Source organism: Anabrus simplex, chromosome 12, assembly GCF_040414725.1.
Source record: "Anabrus simplex isolate iqAnaSimp1 chromosome 12, ASM4041472v1, whole genome shotgun sequence".
Classification (NCBI taxonomy): Eukaryota; Metazoa; Arthropoda; class Insecta; order Orthoptera; family Tettigoniidae; genus Anabrus; species Anabrus simplex.
In genome coordinates, this window is record NC_090276.1 from 6,128,621 (window position 1) to 6,137,943 (window position 9,323).

Here is a 9,323-nt window from a genome sequence, read left to right on the forward strand (position 1 = left end):
CAGGTTTGAATGAGTAATTTCCCTCGAACAGCATTGTCCATTCCTCCAAGCCAAATATTGTTTGTCTTAATAATTTGTTGACGAACATACAAAGTGACATTTACGTATATAATTTCGCAGTGAATTCCCTAAGAGAAAGCGAACACTAGTAAAAGAGGATTTAATTAAAGCACAAATAGGCCAATTAGATGATAAACTGATGTTAAATTTGTCCGCACCAGAATTCTTTTTTCATTTTTCTTTATAACTCACCTGCCCGAGGTCTCTAAGTCTAATAATGCCATTGGCTTTACGCCCCACAAGCTACTTTTACGGTTTTCGGAGACGCCGAGGTGCCGGAATTTAGTCCCGGAGGAGTTCTTTTACGTGCCAGTAAATCTACCTACATGCAAAAAAAGTCACGTCCGTACAGGGCATGAAGGCCCTTGGAGGGGTGGAAGGTAAAGGCTTCCACCATTGTCAACCTCGGCACGTGATGGGATAGAGTGGTTAGCTCTACGCCCGGCCGCCTTTGCCCCCAGGAATTAACCTGCTACTCATTTTGGTGTAGGCTGAGTGAACCTCAGGGCCATCTCGTTTCTTAAATTTTACGACTTCCTGACGGGGATTCGAACCCACGTCCTTCCGGACGAACCGAGCACGCCTTTACCGCCTCGGCCAGGCAGCCCCCAAAGGGAATTGAGTCAACGGCACGTTCCCAAGCGGTCACCCATTCAAGTACTGACCACGACCAATATTGGTTAACTGCGGTGATCGGACAAGAACCGGCGTATTCAACATGGTATGGCCGTTGGCTACCGACATGGGGCTGACGTATTTGAGCACCTTCAAATACCACCGGACTGAGCCAGGATCGAACCTACCAAGTTGGGGTCAGAAGGCTAGCGCCTCAACCGTCTGAGCCACTCACCCCAGCGTTGTCAGCTGGTTTCACTTCAGTTGGTGGAAAGAAAAAATGACCATCAGTATGTAGGCCGGCAGGGTAGGAGAGATGGTGGTATATAATTTATAATCTCTAGATTGCGTGCCAAGACCCTGAGTTCAATTCCAAGCAGTGCTCATATGGAGTGAGTTGATGACGCAGTTGATGGTGATTCGTTTGTCGGATGGGAACGCGTTAAGACTTGAACAGAACTCTTGGTTTTATTCGACACGAGTAGGCTATGTGCCGGCACTGGGTTTCACCCTCCCCGTACTTCATTCACCACCACCACACACCGGCGACTAAGAAGATTATTTTACAATTGACTTGACGTCGCACCGACACAGATGGGTTTTATGGCGACGATGGGACATGAAAGAGCTAGGAGTGGTAAGGAAGCTTCCGTGCCTTCTATTAACGTACAGTCCCAGCATTTGCCTGGTGTGAAAATGGGAAACCACGGAAAACCATTTTCAGGGTTGCCGACAGTGGGGTTCGAACGAACTACCCGAATACCAGCTGATTTTATTATTATTATTATTATTATTATTATTATTATTATTATTATTATTATTATTATTATTATTATTATACATATATTCAAACATCTTCATTATAGACTGTTGTGCCTTTCAACGTTCAATTTTCAAGCCTCTGTGAATTTACCAAGAACCTCCGCTATTTGTAACTAGATCTGTGGCCTCTTTTAGTTCTATATCTCTCATATTTAAATCGTTAGAAACTGAGTCTAACCATCGTCTTCGTGATCTCCCTCTACTTATCTTACCCTCTATGACAGAGTCCATTATTTTCCTCGGTAATCTATCCTCCTCCATTCGCCTCACATGATCCCACCACCGAAGCCGGTTTATACGTACAGCTTCATCCGTCGAGTTCATTGCTAACTAATCGTTTATCTCCTCATTTCGAGTACCCTCCTGCCATTGTTCCCACCTGCTTGTGCCCGTAATCATTCTCGCTACATTCATGTCTTATGAGTAAGATATCGTGAGTCCACCCAGATTTCACTCCGGTAAGACAAAGTTGCTCTGACTTCCTTCTTACAGAATACTGTTGATCGCAACTGTGAGCTTTGCTGCACCTTGATTAGCCGCTAGCACAGTGGTCGGTAACAAACACATTTTATCGTCAGCTGATAACACTTGTTAGTCTCGCCTCACTTCACACACACGTCACTTCATTGCAATGAATCATTCCAGTGTAATGAAAGAAAACAAGACTGCAATTCCGTGCCCCGCCAAGACCACTTTATATTATAATTCATTCATTGATCCGATTAGACAATCTTTCCGAAAATTCATTCTTTCTCGGTGTCGTTCTCTTCTTTCCCTCCATCTACTGCCTGATATCTTCTTGGCTTTCTCTGGATATTTACCGTCAAACATTGCTTTCCTAAATTCTTTTCCGTTTACTTTTTAAAATCTTGAGTAGTTCCAAATCTTCTTCGGCTTCTTTCAAAATATGCTGGCTTAGATCTTTTTTGTGTACATAAAGAAGACAAAAGACAAAGTCACCTCCGTACAGGCCATGCAGGCCCTTGGAGGAGTGGAAGGTAAAGGCTTCCACCATTGTTAACCTCGGCACGTGATGGGGTAGAGTGGTTAGCTTTACGCCCGGCCGTCTTTGTCCCCAGGAATTAACCTGGTACTCATTTCTGCTGTAGGCTGAGTGAACCTCAGCGCCATATGCACCTCCGGAAGTGGAAATCTCGTTTCTTAAATTTTACGGTTTCCTGACGGGGATTCGAACCCACGTCCTTCCGGGCGAACAGAGCACGTCTTTACCGCCTCGGTCAGGCAGTCCCTTTTTTGTGTACATATGTATACATTTTGTTCCTGCCATTCTCACAAATAGATCCCATAATTTCCCTTAGGATTCTCTTTTCTATTTTGATTATTCTTCTATCTGAGAAGGTGTTCAAACACTTTGTTGCATACGAAGCCGCTGGAAGGATTACAGTTTTCTTTTCCAGTGACTCAATTGAGAGGTCTAGTGAGAGAGAGAGCTATGCGAGCAAACTTGTAAAATGAAGTTCTAGCCATTTCCAGTATTCTTCTCTCATCTGTTGTCCATCTCGTGAACTAGCTCCCGCGTATTCTGCGACAGAGTTTCTAAGTTCTGGAGGACACAACGATTTAGAACACTCAACTTATTCCCATTTCTTGTCAAAGTGGCAATTTAGCATTCCTGGACACTGACTTTTAGTATTCATCGTTACGTGACAAGCTTTTTCCCATATTTTGAATTCGTGACTTCATGTTCTCCTTTTCCTCCACCTTCTCTACCGCTGTTACTGGTATTACTTCACCTAAGTATTAGATTTTTTTATATATTTAAAATTAGAGCATTGCGACGGTTAGGATTTATTGTCTATAGGCTAAAGCAGGAAAAAATTTTAAGACTTTTTTAAAAATTAGCTCACTAGGTACATCTTGCATTTAACACTTAAGATATAACACATCTTTTTGCACAACTATCTTCACTCACTGCTAACTCATTCTTAATAAAAATTATGGTCAAACAGTTCTAATCCGATACAAGTACACAAATATGTTTTAAAAAATTAACATTAGCACAGAAAAAATCAGTCTAATAAAAAGGAATTAACTTTTCATTCAGTTGATTAATTTAAATTTTCTCAGAAATAAACATTGCGATCTATCCAATAGGCAGTCTGACCATTTCTGCTGCAGGAAATGTCAACGATTGTCATATATACTCTTTCCCCTCTGTACGCCTGGGTAGGCAGTGTAGCATAAATAACAGAAGATTATTAAAAAATTGGCTTTAAGTATGTCACACCGAACAGCCATCTACTGTATGTGTTGCGTATTCAGCCCGAAGGTTGGTTTGATCCTCTGCAGCTCCGCCAACAGCTGTCATAAATAGTCTAGGCGTCACTGGAGAGGCGTACTAGGGAAATGAGGAGTGAGGTAGTTTCCCGTTGCTTTCCTCCATCTACTGTAGATATTACAAAATGCTGTTTGGACTTTACAATTCATTGACATATCACGGAAAATAAAAAATAAAAAAATTACATATATAGTGCATAATTTTCACATTATGTTATATAAAGATGAATACAAAGTTATTCAAATTTGCAGAGGAGTTACCTATAGTTGTTAATGATGGTATATGCCTTTTTTCTTTAGTCACCAGTAATGTACTTATGCTACATGGTAGCTGTTGTTTAATGTGGACCAGAGATTTAACCAACACATTTTGATGCTTGTGGTAATGGGCACATTAAGAAAACAGATGGTTTAGGTCCTGAATCGACTTGCCATCACATGTACAGTATCGAGTGTCTACTGAATTGATACCATAAAGGTGACTTCTAAAACTTCCATGATTGAAATAACAGGCTTGAAATAAGTGGTTCCTGACCTTCCTTCAGACTAATGGAATAGGTCAGCACAAATGCAACAACACATTTCACTCTGGTAAACCCTTTGCAATCTGTACAGAACACATTTCAGCAGAAGGTATAAAACGAATAACGACTTCCACGTGAGAACTTTTAGTATGAATACAGACGTCAGACCGTCGATGTGGGACAGAGAAAACTCGATTCTATCACGATTGCTCTGCCAGCTGTGAACGATCGTAAGTACTCGATAGTAAAGTAAGAATATATACACTAGTGTTTACAGTAAGTTCCAGCTGAGATGTACAGTGAAGTGAACTATGTTGCTTATCAGATACACTGTGCATTTAATGCTTGAGGGAAATACAGTTTCTACTAAGTTAAGCACAAATTAAGGCAGGACTGTTTCATCTTTAGCTTGTTAATTTTCATTATATGTGACACCATTTAAGATCTTCAAGGACTGTTCAGTAGAACACATTTCAGTAGATTAAGATATGCTCTAAACATCAGTATCACAAAAACCAAGTTCATGATATTTATTTATTGAATGATGAACATAACAAGCTTTCGCCCAATTACAATGTTCACAGGGTACAGTACAATTTATTATTACACTACTAAACATTTATTTATTTTTAGCGTATGGCTTTACAGATACAACGCACAATGATTTCGAAGAACAAACTATATATTTATGTCTGTCTGTCTGTTAGGTCATCAGCCCAGAGGCTGCTTGGATCCTCAAATAGCACCACCAAAGGTTATGCGGTTATAAGGAAACTCCAAAAAGCAATGGCAGCACCAAAATGAGGCGTACTAGGCAAGATGAGGAGTGAGGTAGTTTGCCATTGCTTTCCTGACTGGGTCAGAAAGTACTATTGCAGCACGACTGACTCTATGAGCAGCACCTTTCATAACACTCAGACACTATTTGTGCTCCGAGTGTCATTACTCAGCACCACCCATACCCCAGCAGCTTCCATATTGTCACAGTCATGAGTTTTGACTGGGACTTCGGTGGAAGCTACACTTTACTCTGGCTTGTGCTAAGAGATGGATGCAAAACTACGGTATCCATCAAGAAATGACAGCAGGCAGGATTTATTTATATCGCTAACTGTCTCTGGAAGCTCGCCACTGTACTTGCTTTTTGGACATTCGCTGATAATGTGCAGGATGGTCTGCTTGGAGGCACCACAGTCGCAGTTCCAATTGTAGTGGAAATCTGCGCAGTTACCATGGCCCTATCGTATCCTGTTCAGAGTCGACCAGGTTTTCCGAGGAAGCTCACATTTAGGTGGCAGTGACGCTCCTATGTGTGGCAAAGTTGACTCAGGCTTAGTATCTTGTCTTCCCTGCCATTCCTTAGTAATATTGAAGTTGATATTCTTCAGTTCTATTGCAGTTCTTATTGGTGAATTTCGGGACCTCAGACGTTTCAGATGAACATCAGCGATGTCGTTATGTATTGGTAATACAATAATGGGGCCTAACACAAAGTAACGCGTTCAGTTACACAGTCTTAGTCTTAAAAGAGAGTACGAAATCAACATGTCTCCAAAACATAAAAACTGGACTTGCATCAATAAAACCCAACAACTTTTGAACTTAGCTAAAGAAAGGAGGTGCTTTCTTCAGGGTGATCGCAAACGTCTAGGGGATCGCATATTGCACTTGAAGAAGAAGATGAAGAAGATGAAGAATTTTTATTTGAGAGAAGTCTGCTTCACAGAGGAAGGCGGAAACTCCGCGAGTCTCCGTAATTTTCCTTCTGAACACTATTCTGTTTGTGATATCCCCCTCCTCAATGCCACATTTTTTAAAGATCCTGATCAACTTCTTTCAGCCATGGTACTTGGGGTCGAATCCACTATCTCCCGGACGCAAGCTCACAAATGCGCCCCCTTAACCATACGGCCAAGTCACCCGATGAGCTCATTTTGCCTGAAATCTGAAAAATAACTTAATTTTACGTCCATGACCCCATTTAAAGCAATTTTATGTTGCATATAATTGCATGTTTCAGCCATTTTTATTGATTTGGTTATTTTTGCCAATTTTAGTGAAATAAGTTCATACAGGGTGAACAACACAGCGCAGCGTCTTACGGCGACAGACCAGCTAGCTTGGCTAAGGTACATTAGTTGTACCAGTTAACACTCGAAGTGTTCAGCACCATGCCACTTGCACATCGCCTTGCCAATACGACATAGAGCCATTTTATGACATCAATTGTAATTAAAGGATAGATTTTATTGTTGGATTTCGGCATGTTTACATTTTGGGGGATTATTCATAGATGGCACAAGTAGAGGAATTTTTTAAACACAATCGGGAAAATATTTAGTTTTCCCATCTTGAACACAGAACAAAGTGCGAAGTACAAGAATTTTGTATTTTGTTGCTGTGCACCCGTGAGTTTGTCTGTAATGGTGGTAGGGACTCTGAATTTTTGCAGTGTTGTTTTCTTATTATAGGTGAAGTTTACGAGACTTTTGTGGCATTCTTCGTGAACATAACACGGTTATTCGTCGTACCTATACTCAGTAAGCTTGTGAAACTGTGTAATATCGGGTAAATTTTGGTCACCCAATTTAGCTTAGGATTTTATATTAAAAAACAAACAAGTCCCAGTATATTTCTGTTAGAATGCACGACTACGATGCGTCACCGGGTGACATTGTTTAAAATTTGCTGTAACTTCTGTTATGATGGTGCCGCAAATACCAGTTTGTGATTGTTTAATTTTGTATTATTTTTATTTTTATTTAGCTGGGGTAACGAAAGTGTTCCCCGCACTCCATTGCTGATTATTTTTTATATGTACTTTACACTGTGTGTATGTCTAGCCATTAGTCCAGTTTCCTTGATACAGGTTCGAGGATGAGGTGACATGAAACGACATGCCGCGTGTTTACGGCCAGATGCCAGCCTCAGTTGAGGAGCGAATAAAGATGGAATGAATGATGGTGAATGGAAGTGGGTAAGGATGTGGCCTGGAAGCTACGTGCTCTCTAAAGAGGGCGGAGAGTTGTACATAGGCAGCAACAAGTGAGGGCCATCTCGTAAGGTCACTTTGGATCTGCCCACACCTGATCTGTACCTATTCAAGGATTTCCACGTTAACCAGTTCACTTTATAGCTAAGCATTCAGCTGTCTAGAGATATTGGAATTGTTTTCCGTAGCTGTTACTTTGCCTTTTCTGCTGATCCATTTAGTTCCCGAGATGCTTATAAAAAAAGAAAATTGTTCTTAGACTTCAGTCTCCCTCAAGGCATATATCGCTATCTATACTCCGCACATGTCTTTGCTGACGAGATGTAGTGTTTACAGTGCACTAAGTCTTCCGGTATGGGATAGAATAAATTTATTACTTTCTTTCACCTGTCTCAGTCTTGGCTTTCACAATATGAAAGTAATACCATTCCTTATGCAGTCAGTCCCTGTTATGAATGGTGTGAAAATATCGCTCACAGGGTCGGTTGGTGCAGGCATTTCAGTGGGAGTGGCAGACTGATATGCAATAGCAACCTTTGGCTCACTGTGGAAAGCAACAGGAAATTCCTCATTTCCCCTAGTACGACTCTTCAGTGACGCCTAGGCTATTTATGACAGCTTTTGGTGGAACTGGAGAGGTTCCAACATACACGTACTTCGCACTACTTTACTTCTAAATTGACTTTTGGGCCGATTTTGACTCTGTCTGCTGGTTGTGCGCTGAAACATCAATCCTACGCTGCCATTCATAGCGACTTATATCGGCAGAGTGGGATCTCGAAATCTAGTTGCCAACTCTAATATTTACATTCACCGCGTGGTTAACGTATCTCGCTCAACGGATATGGTATTTGGTACAGTTCGCGATCTTTTGCATTTTTCTTCAGTAATTAATGTTTTTCATATCAGTCTTTATCTCTCTTGATGATGATGATGATGATGATGATGATGCTTGTTGTTTAAACGGGACTAACTTCGAGGTCATCGGCCCCTAATGGTACGAAATGAAATAACAAAAAGTACAAATTCATCCACTGAGCAAAATAAAATAAAAAATGCCATGAAGAATGAATGGATAGACAGGAACCCAACAAAAAACAGTGGATCAGACTCAAAAAAGTTAGTAAATAATAGTATTACTGACCAAGGGACCACTTATAAAGCACAATGATGCTTGATGTCTAAGGGAGTGTTAAATCCATGTCTAAGGCCCCACAGAATGGTACATGTCGCGAGTAAAGTAGAACCATGGTATTTGTCATGTTGGGGTAATAATCAAAAGTAGCGAAGACTCACGGTGTTCCACACAAGATGGTACTACTCTCAAGTATTGTACTTCGTACAGGTAACGCAGACCTATGGTGATTCTCACACAATGGCGCCACTCACAGCTAACGCAAACCGATGAGGCTCCTCACCTAGGAGTAATAATCACGGGCGCCGGTAATCCCGTGGTGTTCCTCACGTAGTGGGCACCAATCATAGGCTACGCCCAGACCCGCGGTGGTGCTCACATGGGTACAACGCACGGGTACTGGAAACCCCCAGGCCAGCCTCTTTACTGCTACAAATCACAAACCTATTTCGTACCTAATATAGTGGTACTACTCGCAAGGACAGGCAACCCAGAGTGTTCCCCGCATGATGGTACGAATCAAAAGTAGTTTCATGGTTCTAATTCAATCATCCCTTGGTCGCCCCTTTTAGTCGCCTCTTACGACAGGCAGGAGATACCGCGGGTGTATTCTACATGTGCGTCCTCCACCCGCAGGAGGTAGTGAGTTTGGTCCGCGAAAGGTATTTTATTTCCCTCAAGTCCGTCGGCAAGCCGGTTAGGATCCCCCTATCCGCCAGCTGGGACGCGCCACGTGGGAGTATCACCTCTCCCCCTGCTACGCCAGCGTAGTAGGTTCGTGGTTTATCTCTCTAGTACAGTACAGTATAGCGTAGTTTACAATTTAGCATAGCATAATTTAGTAAAATACAGATTTTGTAGTTCAGTGTACAAAAAT

General features: G+C 41.6%; 1 pseudogene; it reads right to left on the reverse strand.

Annotated features, from left to right (window-relative positions):
- Window positions 1–681: 681 nt before the first annotated feature.
- Window positions 682–795, reverse strand: LOC136884594 (5S ribosomal RNA; annotated as a pseudogene).
- Between the last annotated feature and the right edge of the window lie 8,528 nt (window positions 796–9,323).